General features: G+C 40.7%; 1 protein-coding gene across 1 annotated transcript in view; it reads right to left on the bottom strand.

Annotated features, from left to right (window-relative positions):
* Window positions 1-14,973, bottom strand: part of LOC139694900 (uncharacterized) — a 134,605-nt gene that overhangs the window by 85,729 nt on the left and 33,903 nt on the right. The window lies entirely within an intron of this gene.

Raw genomic sequence — 14,973 nt, 5'->3', positions numbered from 1 at the left:
CAGGATAGGGATGTTGGACGGGATGAAGGGAGGAAGAAAGTACTCAGAGATGAAGAGGGACCTGATATAGAGTAGGATGATGGATTTTGTGTTTTTTTAGGAGTAATAGTAAAATGTTTGTTTGGTAGTGGTGTCCATCCAAAAACCTACCTTAACCGGTAGATTACCTTAAAAAAATATATATTTATATATCCCTCCGCGTACTACAACCTTGACGTGGTGGAAGGGGTTGTACGTTCCGATGAACCCCAGAGATGTGCTGGCGCGAGTAACAATTATTACTCCTTGTAGGGTCACCCATGCCAGATAAATCGAAGGTTAGGAGCCTGACGAAAAGTAGTCCACGAAGCGTCTGTTCCTCAGTGAGGCGGCTGCAATGGCGTCTGACCCCAGTGGGGCGGCCAGTAAGTGATGGTGTCACGTTAAAAACACTATTTAGGAAGGCAACGGGATACCACCTCAGTTATCATTCCCAAGATTAACATGATAGACTATACAGAGATTTTGAGTCCTGTCAAGGTCAAGTCATACTAGACAATGAGATGGAAAGAGCATTAAGGGAGATGAAACTAAATAAGGCCGTGGGGGTGGATAACATTCCCTTGGAACTTTTAAAATGCTTAGGAAAATGTGGGAGGAAGAGGCTATATGGGCTGATCCGTAGTAGTTATGAGGATGGAATCTGGCCGGAAGACTTTGTGAGATCAGTTTTAGTTCCTATTTCGAAAAAGGTAAACGCTACATCATGTGAGGACTATAGGACAGTAAGTTTGATATTCCACGCAGCTAAACTTGTTCACAGGATCATAAACAAAAGGATAGAGAGTAGGGCAAATGATTACTCAGGGGATGATCAGTTTGGGTTTAGGAAGGGGAAAGGAACGCGTGATGCCATTGCAGTAATGAGATTATTAATCGAGAGGAATATAGAACACAACCAGGAGGTATTTGCCTGTTTCGTAGATTTCGAAAAAGCGTTTGATGGAGTGAATTGGGAAAAACTAATGAGTATAATGCAGAAAATAGGAATAGATTGGAGGGAAAGGTGGCTAATCCGCAACCTGTACATGTCTCAGACTGCTCAGGTGCGAGTGGGAAACGGGTGGTCCGGTTGGGCAGTGTTAGGAAGAGGTGTAAGGGAGGGTTGCCCATAATCGCCGTTGCTGTTCAACCTGTATGCAGAGGAAATGATCAAAGAGGCATGGGAAGAACTCTAGGTAGGAATGAAAGTGGGCGGGGAATTCGTAAAATTAGTTAGGTTTACTGAGGACCAAGCTTTAGTTTGTCAGTCAGCCAAGTGGCTGCAAGCATTGCTTAGTGAATTGGAACTTCAGTGCGACAGGTATGGGATGAGAGTCAATATTAATAAAAAAAAGCTTATGCGATTTTCTAGAAAGAAAAAGGCTAAGCTTAGCATTAAAGTAGGAGGGCAAAAACTAGAGCAGGTAGAACAGTTTACGTATCTCGATAGTGTTTTGGACCAACACGGTCAAAGCAGTAGGGACGTAAGGAGAAGAATTGCGCTAGGAAAAGAGGCTTTCGTATGGTGGATGGCGTTGACGACAGAGACTTTGAGTAAGAATGTTAGGAAAATCCTCTTAAAAACTTTGATATGGAGCGTAGCTATGTACGTTGCGGAAACGTGGTCATTGAAGCAGGAGGATAGACGTAGACTGGAGGCTTTTGAAATGTGGGTGTGGAGAAGAAGGGAGAAGGTGAAATGGACAGAGAAGAAAACAAATGAGGAAGTACTTGGTATGGTGGGCGAAGAGAGGGGTTTGTTGGGAGAAATCCTATGGAGGCAGGAAAAGTGGATGGAAGGGGTATTGACCGTCAGCGGGATGTTGAAGACTGTGATAGAGGGTAGAATGTTAGGCAAACAAGGAAAGGGAAGGAACAGGTTAGGGATGTTGGATGGGATGAAGGGAGGAAGAAAGTACTCAGAGATGAAGATGGACCTGATATAGAGTAGGATGCTGGTTTTTTTGTTTTGTTAGGAGGAATGAAATGTTTGTTTGGTAGTTTTGTCCATCCAAAAACCTACCTTAGCCGGTAGATTACTTTAAAAAAAATTTCATCTCCTTCGCATATATCCTGCATACTTCAAGTCGTCAATGTCTTCAAGATTGTATCTACTTTATCGCCTGTATCATTATGTGGACGGTAATTATGGCCTTAGATTCGTTTCGATTATTTATTTTACATAAAGATTATATATGGGCTAGGTTGAAATGAATCAATGATAAGTTAAGTGTTAATCTGAATAATACCCCTCATCTTTGTTAGAAAATATAGTCGGCTGAAATAATACCGTTTTAAATGCATTTTTTTACTAAGCAACAAAATATATTTATTGCCTGCAAATGGCTAATTTATTTTGTTCACTGTGGCAATATAAATGTAGTAAATAATTGTAAAGATGCGTAAATAAATAAATTCAATTCCCGGCAATGGAATTGAATCCGATTGAAATATTATTTAACGTAAGTCATCCTTATATAAAGCATTGTATGCCATATTCCTTCATTTCTCATTGTAAACTTTCAATAATTTTCATCAATAATGATACACATTTTTAAATCTCCAGGAAAGCATAGCAATCAATAAATATAGACTCTGCTAGCGCAAGTGGTAAATATGACAACTCAATAGTAATAACGATGTTCACTTGAAGTTTTGATACCTATCGGTTTGTTAAATCTTACAGGGATGATCGTGTTTGATTCTTGCTGCTCTTTTTCGTTGCATGATGAAATGTTGGAATGATTAAAGTCTTTTTTTAATCGTTTACCAGCTTTTATTTTGATACATATTCACTCTATCAGCCGAAAATAGGCTCACCTACCCTAATGCCAAGTCTAGTTAATCTGGCATACACTAGTACCTGCCTTTTGCTTTGCGGTACACCTTATTTCAATCTGATGCCACATTACCGAGTTATTAAGGCTACATGATCAACGGACAGGCTTAAAGACATTAAAGATTTAAAAATATTATCGTATCCTATAAACTCTGGCAATGGTGGAGTGGAAAGGTCCACTGTCTGAAGGCCCCGAATTATTTTTATGCCGGGTGTCTTCACTGGGCACCAGTCAAGCCTCATCCAAGTTGGGTTAATTGACGGGGGCGTGATTAACTTAGAAAACTCCAGGGAGCACAGGGGAATGAATGAGCTGAACCCCTTACCCAGATCATGGAATCTCACTCGTCGTCGAAGAGGGCTGACAGATATTAAATTGTTCTTTAATATCATGCAAGTGTCTACAATAACCAATTTAGTTTCAGTTGCATCCGTGTTTTATTAGCAAAGGTTTGGACTTATTAATGTTTAAGTAATGTATAATGTTTTAGTTTTGAATTCCAAGTAAATGTTCAAAAGCTGAATAGCTAACTTGGAAAAATTTCATATGACATTATTTCACATTAACTTTCTATTAATATCTCACATTTTGGTTATTTCTGAAGCAATATAAGCGGTATTCCATGCTGTTGTCAAATTATTAATTTGATTAGGTTAAACTTTCAGGGATAATAAAAATAATGCACACAAATAATTATATAAAAAGTGCGTTCCGAGAGTAATGCAATTGAATTTTCCTTGCCGCATCTGTCGGTCGAAGTGGGATCTAACCACTTGAGGTGGGCGCAAGGGATACTAAGCTTTGCCACAAAAACAGTCTCAGTGCTCTCCAATGTGTGAAAGCGGCAGAACACCGATTATTGTAAACCTCAGCGCGCCGAACGTGTCACGAAAGACCAACCGAGCGGAAATTTCAAGTGAACTTTTGCAACGTATTGAAAATGAACTTCGCTATTTGGAAAACGTCATCACTAGTGATGAAACCTGGGTTTTTTAATACGACCCAGAAACAAAACGCCAAAGCTCTGAGTGGCACACCGAGCAGTCCCCCGAGCCAAAAAAAGGCAAGAATGAGCAAATCAAAAGTGAACATTGTCTTTTTGGACAGTAAAAGAGTGGTCTATAAGGAGTTTGTTCCTCAGGGACAGACAGTCAACGCTGCCTACTACGTGGAGGCGCTGGAAAGACTCCGAAAAAGGGTCATCAGGGCGAGAAAAGATATCTCTGCTACCTGGCAACTCCATCACGACAACGAGCTACGAGTCCGCGAGTTCCTGGCCAAACACCAGGTCTCAACGCTACCCAACCCCCCCTATAAGTCCTGACGTCACCCCAGCAGAATTCTGTTTGTTCCCTCGGATTAAGGCTGTCCTGAAAGGAACCCGTTTTTCGTCCATAGAAGAAAACCAATCAGCGGTGACGAAGACCTTGGAGAGGTCCCCGAATACGCCTTCCAGGGCGCGTACCTGCCACGGCAGAGTCGCTGGAAAAAATGTGTAATGTCCAAGGGCACTACTTTGAAGTATTTTAAGTGTTTGAGCAATCTGTTCAATAAATAAATTTAAAAAATAATTGCATTACTTTCGGAGCACTCCCTGTATTTAATATGTAACACGAATAATTGTTTCAAAAGGTTTTCGAGAAAGACAATCATCTAGGGAATGATGTTGCATTTGAAAACATGGATGCGGCTTATGAATAATTACCTCAACTTGCTACGGATCGATGGATTGTGACGTGAGGTTTGCATGAAATGTATCGGGAGCAATGTTTTTCTGACGCGACTGTACGTTGAACCACGCGGACCCGGTGGTGAGGGTCTAACCTTCAACATCCACCAAGCTTCAATCGCCTGCAAAGGTTCGTTCAGGCTTCATCGTTTGTTTACTGAACCCCTGTCAAGTAATTCGGAGCAAGCGCAAATTTCAACGAACAATTGAACAGTGTTACGCCATGAAATGTTTTGTTGGACTGGGAAATCGGCTACGGAAATCGGCTACTCATGGTTCGCCAAGGATGTCACAAATTGCATGTTTTACGTAGTATAAGCCTTTCAAAGATGACCAAGAAAGTGGAGGACGAGCCGCGCGTCGGACGACCGTCAGCGTCAATAGCTGAGGACAACGTGTACGTAAAGTGTGCTGAAATTATACCATCGTCGGTTAAGTGTACGCATGTTCGCAGATCGTATTATGGTATTGATAAGATGACAGTGCACACACCATTACCACTGAACATTTGGTGATTCGAAGGATCTGAGCTATACTCGTCCCGACGGTGTCCACGGACGACCAAAAGCAGAATCGTGTATTATGTGCTGATTCTGAATAAAGAATTTAAAATTATGTTGAAAACAGAATGTACGTTCGCATGAAATGACTTAAGCATTGCCACCGATTTTCAAATAAACTCAACGAATATGGAGAGAAACGTTTATGAGCTGAAGTGCCAACACTTTTGAAAATAATGCATAAGAAATACCCCGACATAAAGAAAATATCAAGTCGATGGAAAGTTGGTAAAATATTAATATTAGATTAGGCAAAAGACAAATGGAGTGAATAACATGAAATAACAAATAAATGAAAAAGAAACACTTTGTTCCAATCCACCACTTTATTTCAGGTACGACTAGTTTCGACGCTACGGCGTCATCCTCAGGTACCTAAGGATGACGCCGTAGCGTCGAAACTAGTCGTACCTGAAATAAAGTGGTGGATTGGAACAAAGTGTTTCTTTTTCATTTATTAAAATGAACTTCCACAAAGTTGAGGCTGAAACTATTGAGATAACATGAAATAACTCCTATGGTAGGGGATTGCGTGTATAGCCAACAAGGCTACTTTTAAGTAGATTTGACAAGCATAGTGGCTCAAAGGGGGCTAATATTATGTAAAATGATTTTAGTAATCTTGTTTTACATACTATTTGCATAAAAAATATTTTACACAAATTGTATCATTAATTGGTATAAATAAATAAAGATATATTGCGAATAAAGATGAGCTCTACCATAACACATGAAGACCATCTCCAAAGAAGTTATTCGTAATTCATTGACAATCTCCGATCACATCAATTAACGTGCCTCACGTTATGTCACCCGTCACGTTTCATTCCAACAATTTCACGCCACGCATTCTTCTCGCGTCGTGTTGCTTGTAATGTCACATGCCAAATGACTCATGACATACCAAACTATGTCAAGAAATAATCACACCACGTCATATATTATTTCATTTTCACATCACGTGGTGCTATAGCAAGCACATTAAAAGTGTTTAAGTTTAGTCATCGTAGGCAGCCTTAGGGTCAATTTACGACTTCGGGTGGTTTAACGATTATCCTTCCTCGTAACCTAGAGGTTTAGCATCAGAAGGTAAGCGGTAGCGAATGGCCCACCTGCCGCTCCAAAAGACCACAAAGTTCAAGGTCATACTGTGCCTATGGGAATCTGGGCACGCGCGAGAATTCTCCGGAGCCCCCTTCAGAAGCTGGGAAGATCCCGCCCCTGGCCATAAACCCGGCAACTGTACGTGGATTAGAGGTACACGCTGAAGGCGATTGTCGGCGGGATGGTGAAAAGTGACGGGATTACAGTCTATTGGATGAGAAAATTGGGGATTTTATATCATCCCACTCGCGATACTTTCTTCTTCCTTGCTTCATCGTCCCCGGCACTGAGAAGTGCGGAGCGCAGGACCAAGCGAGATGCTCAATATGGAACATCGAATAATATAAATAAAATATCAATGCTGAGATGACATGTTTTGAGATGATCGTGGTACTATCGACAATGACATAATATATTTATATAGATATATATATATATATATATATATATATATATATATATATATATATATATATATATATATATATATATAACACAAATAGAATAGAATAGCAACATTTAAAAGGCCCTTTACACGCCAATTCCCACAACCTTTCATTCGACCAGTGTTTTGCTCTCAGCATCCTAGAATCCCTACCTGATTCAGCCACCAACATAGAGGTGAGAACTCGTGAATCCGCCTACATACTAGCTTTCCATTCTTTCAAAATTCCCACCCTTAACCGCCATCTTTAATTTCCCTCCCAGATTCCCTCCACACCTCCCCCCCCGCCCATACTTCTTACCCCTCTCCAAAGCAACAGCATATTTTCAGTCTCTCTTGAAGAAGGCCTCTGAGAGGGCAAAAAGCTCGCACATTTTACCGTGTATGTGTTCTTTTAAATGTTGCCATTCTTTTCTATTTGTGTTATATTGGGTAGCCCATTATATATATATATATACATATATATATGTATATATATATATATATATATATATATATACATATATATATATATATATATATATATATATATTTTTTTTTTTTTTTTTTTTTTGAGGTAATCTACCGGTTAAGGTAGGTTTTTGGATGGACACAACTACCAAACAAATATTTTATTACTCCTAACAAAACACAAAATCCATCATCCTACTCTATATCAGGTCCCTCTTCATCTCTGAGTACTTTCTTCCTCCCTTCATCCCGTCCAACATCCCTATCCTGTTCCTTCCCTTTCCTCTTTTGCCCAACATTCTACCCTCTATCACAGTCTTCAACATCCCACTGCCGGTCAATACCCCCTTCATCCACTTTTCCTGCCTCCACAGGATTTCTCCCAACAAACCCCTCTCTTCTCCCACCATACCAAGTACTTCCTCATTTGTCTTCTTCTCTGTCCATTTCACCTTCTCCATTCTTCTCCACACCCACATTTCAAAAGCCTCCAGTCTACGTCTATCCTCCTGCTTCAATGACCACGTTTCCGCACCGTACATAGCTACGCTCCATATCAAAGTTTTTACGAGTCTTTTCTTAACATCCTTACTCAAAGTCCCCGTCATCAACTCCCTCCTCCTTGTGAAAGCCTCTTTGCCTAGCGCAATTCTTCTCCTTACGTCCCTACTACTTTGACCGTGTTGGTCCAAAACACTACCGAGATACGTAAACTGCTCTACCTGCTCTAGTTTTTGCCCTCCTATTTTAATGTTAAGCTTGGCCTTTTTCTTTCTAGAAAATCGCATAACCTTTGTTTTCTTAATATTGATTCTCATCCCATACCTGTCGCACTGAATTTCCAATTCACTCAGCAATGCTTGCAGCCCCTTGGCTGACTGACATACTAAAGCTTGGTCATCAGCAAACCTAACTGATTTTACGAATTCCCCGCCCACTTTCATTCCTACCTCGAGTTCTTCCCATGCCTCTTTAATCATTTCCTCTGCATACAGGTTGAACAGCAACGGTGATAATGCGCAACCCTGCCTCACACCCCTTCCTAACACTGCCCATCCTGACTCCCCGTTTCTCACCCGCACCTGAGCAGTCTGAGACATGTACAGGTTGCGGATTAGCCTCCTTTCCCTCCAATCTATTCCTATTTTCATATATATATATATATATATATATATATATATATATATATATATATATATATATAAAGACCCTCCCCGGACTACAGCCTTGACGTGGTGGAAGGGCTTGTGCGATGACACCTAGAGCTGTGCTGGCGGGAGTAATAAAAATTGCTCCTGGTAGGGTCACCCATGCCAGATAGGTCGAAGGTTAGGAGCCAGACGAAAGGTAGTCCATGCAGCGTCTGTTCCTCAGTGAGGCGGCTGCAATGGCGTCTGACCCCAGTGGGGCGGCCAGTAAGTGATGGTGTCACGTTAAAAACACTATTGAGGAAGGCAACGGGAAACCACCTCAATTATCATTCCCAAGAAAAAATATGATGGACAATAGATATATTTTGAGTCCTGGCAACCACGGGGTTCGGCCCAATCGGCCGTGTTTCGTGCCTGGCAGCGGGGGAGGCAAGGCTTCTGCGGTCGTCATCCCACGAAACCCTTGCAAGGGAAAACCAGCAGCAGCAGGACAGAAGACGGAGGAGAAGAAGACCAAATTAGTTAGAATAGGAACGTGGAATGTTAGGACAATGATGAGGACAGGGAAATTGGAGATTGTTAAGCGAGAGATGGAAAGGGGAAATATGGATATTTTAGGTCTATGCGAGGTGAGATGGAAACATATCGGGGATTACTGGAGTGATGAGTTAAGAATAATATACAGCGGTGGGGACGAGAGCCAATGAGGGGTTGCCGTAGTATTAAATGAAGAGGTAGTAAGAGGCATAGATAACATACAGCAAGTAACGGAGAGATTATTACTAGTAGAGATAATAGAAGAATCGACACATTTGGTTATTAATTAGGTATACATCCCACCGAGCAACCATAGGGAAGAAAATGGTCGATAGGATATACGATCAGTTATAGGATAAATCGCATGTGTTCTTGCAGGGAAACATTTGATAGTGATGAGGGATGGGAACGCGACGGAAGGCAAAGAAAGAGATAAGGATGAAGTCTGGGACTACCTTTTAGGCACGAGGAATGACCGCGGGGAGGAAGCAGTTGAGTACTGCAGGAGACAGGGCCTAGTCATCACCAACACTTGGTTTAGACACCAAAAAAGATTCAAGGTATACGTGGAAAATGCAAGGTGACTCAGAAAGGTATCAGCTACGCTATATCCTGGTTAGACACCGGATTAAGAGCAGAGTAATTAATTCGCACAGCTTCCCGGGAGCGGATGTGGACTCTGACCACAATTTAGTTTTTATGAAAATTAGCGACCGTTTCGAAAAGAAAAGGCACGGGCGGCGAGTTAGAAAATGGAATGTAGAAGCATTAAATGGTTTGAAAATGAACTAGTACCAACAGGCGGTAGAAAAGATCATGGAGGATGGTAAAGAGCTTAGTACTATCGAAGAAAAATTGGAAAGTATCAAGAAAGGGTTTTCGAAAGCCGCAAAAGACACTATTATAACCGTTAACGCTATAAGGACTAGGGAACCATGGATCACGCATGAGATGATTTCAAAGATGTATGAGCGGAGCAAATGGAAGAATGTAAGTACAAAGTTTGGAAAAATGAATTACAAAGAATTAAAAAATAAATTGATACGGGCTAAAAATAAAGCAAAAGAAGCGTGGTTGAAGACGCAGTGCGAGGATATGGAAAGTCTGCAGAGGAAGGGTGAAATCGGTGCGCTCTACAGCAAAGTTAAATCGTTATCGGGAAGTAAGAAAGAAGAGCTATGCTAACAGTTAGAGATAAGGCGGGTAAGGTAATAGTTGACACAGGAAAGATCCAGGAGAGATGGAAGGAATATATAGAAGAACTATATAGTAAAGAACTTAGACCAACAAATTAAGACATAGTACATGAACATGAAGTAGAGGAAGATAGCTTAGGTCCAGGCGTACTCGACGATGAGATAGAAAGGGCATTAAGGGTGATGAAACTAAATAAGGACGTGGGGGTGGATAACATTCCCGCGGAACTATTGAAATGTTTCGGGAAATGTGGGAGGAAGAGGCGAAATGGGCTAACTCGTAGTATTTATGAGGAATGAATCTGGCTGGAAGACTTTGTGATATAACTTTTAGTTTCTATTTCGATAAAGGCAAAGGCTACATCATGTGAGGACTACAGGACAATAAGTTTGATATCCCACGTAGCTAAAGTTGTTCTCAGGATCATAAACAAAAGGATAGAGAGTAGGGCAAATGATTACTTAGGGGAAGATCAGTTTGGGTGTAGGAAGGGGAGAGGTACACGTAATGCCATTGCCGTAATGAGATTATTAATCGAGAGGAATATAGAACACAACCAGGAGGTATTTGCCTGTATCGTAGATTTCGAAAAAGCGTTTGATAGAATGAATTGGGAAAAACTAATGAGTATATTGCAGAAAATAGGAATAGATTGGAGGGAAAGGAGGCTAATCCGCAACCTGTACATGTCTCTGACTGCTCGGGTGCGGGTGGGAAACGGGGAGTCAGGATGGGCAGTGTTAGGAAGGGGTGTAAGGCAGGGTTGCCCATTATCACCGTTGCTGTTCAACCTGTACGCAGAGGAAATGATTAAAGAGGCATGGGAAGAGCTGGAGGTAGGAATGAAAGTGGGCGGGGAATTCGTAAAATCAGTTAGGTTTCCTGATGATCAAGCTTTAGTTTATCAGTCAACCAAGGGGTTGCAAGCATTGCTGAGTTAAATGGAAATTCAGTGCTACAGGTATGGAATGTGAATCATTATGAATAAAACAAAGGTTATGCGATTTTCTAGAAAGAAAAAGCTAAGCTTAACATTAAATATGAGGGCAAAAACTAGAGCAGGTAAAAGAGTTTACGTTTCTCGGAAGTGTTTTGGACCATCCAGGTCAAAGTAGTAGGGACGTAAGGAGAAGAATGGGCTAGGTAAATAGGCTTTCGTATGGTGGATGGAGTTGACGACAGAGACTTTGAGTAAGAATTTTAAGAAAATCCTCTTAAAAATTTTGATATGGCGTAGCTATGTACGGCGCGGAAACGTGATCATTGAAGCAAGAGGATGGACGTAGATTGGAGGCTTTTGAAATGTGGGTGTGGAGAAGAATGGAGAAGGTGAAATGGACAGAGAAGAAAACAAATGAAGAAGTACTTGGTATGGTGGGCGAGGAGAGGGGTTTGTTGAGAGCAATCCTATGGAGGCAGCAAAAGTGGATGAAGGGGGTATTGACCGCCAGCCGGATGTTGAAGTTTGTAATTAAGGGGAGAATGTTCGGCAAACGAGGAAAGGGAAGGAACCGGATAGGGATATCGGACGGGATAAAAGGAGGAAGGAAGTACTCAGAGCTGGAGAGGGACCTGATGCAGAGTAGGATGTTGTGTTTTGCTGGGGGTCACAAACTATTTAATGAGTAGTTATATCCATCCAAAAACCTACCTTAACCGGTAGATTACCCAATAATAATTATAGTATATCAAAGAAATAGATTACTTTGGAAAAGAATGGAAAAGTGATCAATCCCAATATAATAGCATTTGCCATTTGGATGAGTATCATTACCGATATTAACCAATTCATTAACCAATACGCAATTCTAATATTTCATATAAGCATAAAAATCATTCGCATTAACCGTTGACACAGGTGAAATAATATGAGTTTTTATTGAGAGCCAATAGTAACTCGATATTGCGCCACGCAACCAGTAGATAATTAAATATTCAATACATTTCGAGCAGGCATGGAAAGAATAGCCTTAGAGGAATAGGCGGAGTACATTGGTAGGTGAGGTCATACTGACATAACATATTGAATTCACAGTATTTCGGTACATAATTATTTCAATCATTTCCAGCCCTCCCGAAAATGTTGACACGACAATATTGGAAAACATTAATTCATAGTTGAGGAGCTATGGATACAATTACCCCCCAAACACTCTCATGCCTTTAGTCATTATACTTCCTACCGCATGCCACCGCGAAGGCTTGTAGCGCAGAACCTCCCCGTCTTACTGACGATTTGTCCTTTAATTCGTTCACTAAATTCATCTCCATAAAATATATTAAAACGTGAATGAATTGACGCCACACGGATTGGAAAACTATGAAAATTATGCGTAGCTGACAACTTGAAATAAATCATTAATTTAATTTATTTACGTAGCCGCAAGTTATCGCCAGGGTGTGAGGAAGGGGGTGAATACACAACTGACAAGTTTTTACCCAAACATGACCCTACCTCGGTAAGACAATGTTATTATGAACCCTAACCGCTCGTGGAAAATATGGTATGTTAACTATGTTTTTTCTACACTTAATCTCGCTAATTTTATTGACATGATCTCTCCTACTGTAGTTCGATGGGGGTAATAATATGCTTTCAATGTCATCTATAGAGAGACATCCTTATAATTTATGCCAGAGCTTCAATCTGTAATTTAACCTTCCTAACGGTGCGGGATATTCGATTGCATTACTTTCGGAAAGCACCCAGTATTCCTTTTCCTTCCATAAAGGAAAGCGTATCCTACTCCTATCCCTATTTTATAACACCAAACGTGAAAGTAAAAAGGTAAAAAATTTGCTTCAGTTGTCTGACGCATCTGAACTCGTCAGTGAAAAAATTGGCGCATGCTAGGCTCAGGGTTGGCCACCCCTGCTCTAAACTGTAACATTCTCTTCTTTCGAAGGGCTTTCCTAACGCCTTTATTGTACCACCTGGGATCGCGATTTGCTTCAACGTATTTTATAGCGATTTAATCTGGGATGCATTTCCGCATATTTACAAACACATGTCACCGACTCAAGCGCGTTTTAAACTTGGGAAGTGAAGAGTTTAATATACTGGCAAAAGGTTAAGTCAGCTTTATGGCAATTACAAATTTTCTAGTTGGTTTGACAATCTTTTTTATTTCTGTGTCCAAGTTGATATTAACTGTTTTATGGTCACTCAAGCCCTCGTCAGTTGATGCACTAATAATACGTTCAGGCGTGTTTGCAAGATATAGATCCAATATGTTCTTTCCACGGGTGGGCATGCGTAGTACTTGATGGAGGGAGTTTCTTTGAACCAATTCTAATAAAGAATTACAAGATTCGCGATCGCGGGTCCCAGATTTAATGCTATTGATGTCCCAATCGATACCAGGGAGGTTAAAATCACCACCAATCATGTTGATGCTGTTATTATTGTTACGTGTAAATTTGTATATTTGTTCATTGAGGTTATGAAGTGTTTTAAGATCTGAGTCTGGAGGTCTATAGAAAGAACATAAATTAATGTTGGGTTGATAAGATCGCGTAAGGTGCAACAAACTCTTCCTATGTTATTATTTTCAAATACGCATTATCTGATTTCAAGAATACTTTTCACTGCCTTGAATACCCCTCCTCCGGGTCTTGTATCTCTATCGTGTCGGTAAACTGTGGAATCTAAGGGGAAAATTTCTTGGTCGTTTATATCATTACACAGCCAACTCTCTGTGCCTAATGCTATAGCAGCGGAATGACTTTGGATTATGTGCTCGAGATCCGCTGTTTTACTTCTGCAATTTAGTACAAGGATTGGTAGATTATTTTTATTTTGAATGACAACCGTATTTAAGTAAGTAGGCGTTTATGAAGAAGTTTTCTACATGAATGTATGCATCACTATGGGTGTAGGTTTTGAAAAATATGTTGATTTTGAATTTCGTTTTGTTCCCTTTTACGAGGTGACCTAACACCCCCGCCACACGCCCTTGCGGCGGCTTGCGGGGTATTTTGTAGATGTAGCTGAGTCATATTTGATCTTTTCATTTTTCTCCAGATATCAATATCTGAAGAGATGATGATCAGTGTACAGATCAAAACGCATCATATTAATGTAACTGAAGAGAATTTCGATTTTATGTATACATAAAGCGTTTAACAGAAACGATTGATGCAGGATAATTGATTTGGATCGGTTTGCCTATGAAGTAAGTACGAAGAAATAATTAGAATCGAAGTAGCAACTTTGTATCCCGCAAAAATAATTTAGTTGACATTTGACCCGAGTTGAAGAGATTGCGGCGTGACGGAAGAAGGGTCGCATATATTGAACGATTTGTGAAAATGCACAGATTTTGCATTAGATTCAAATATACCTGTATGTTTGAGATACCAACTTGGAACTTCGAGACATTATTAAGTTTACTAAGTACTAGGTTTAGGTTTTCCGATATTTCGTCTATAGCAACATAGTTCCCTGCAAGCTAAAGGGTGTGTGTGGCTGGGGGTGTACAAGGTGTGATCAAATATAGACAGGACTGATTTCATTGAACTTGTCTATTTCGACGGATACAGCTTAAATGACCTTGTCGCCCTCAAAGTACATGCCTTGGCCGACGACACACCTTTGCCAACGTTTCTTCCAGCTCTCGAACCCTACCTGGTAAGCCGCCATAGGGATCCTCTTCAGGTCCGCCGTACAATTAGTTATAATGCCCGCAATAGAGTCGAATCGGCACCCTTTCAAGGTTGATTTTAACTTTGGAAACAAAAAGAAGGTTTTAAGAAACTCTTGGTCGGAATTGGCTCGATCCAGGAGTTCCTGCCAAATTTCCACTCGTTTTTGTATCTGTTCATCAGTCGCGTGTCATGGCCAAAATGTCAAAATATCTGTCAAAGTTGTCTGACAGGATCCAAAACCAATTTTCACTTCCTCGGCTATCTCCCTAATATTTAAAGGGCGATTTTCCCG

The sequence above is a fragment of the Hetaerina americana genome, unplaced genomic scaffold (assembly GCF_022747635.1).
Source record: "Hetaerina americana unplaced genomic scaffold, ioHetAmer1.1.p SCAF_59, whole genome shotgun sequence".
Lineage (NCBI taxonomy): Eukaryota > Metazoa > Arthropoda > Insecta > Odonata > Calopterygidae > Hetaerina > Hetaerina americana.
This window is presented reverse-complemented; position numbering and strand designations above follow the sequence as displayed.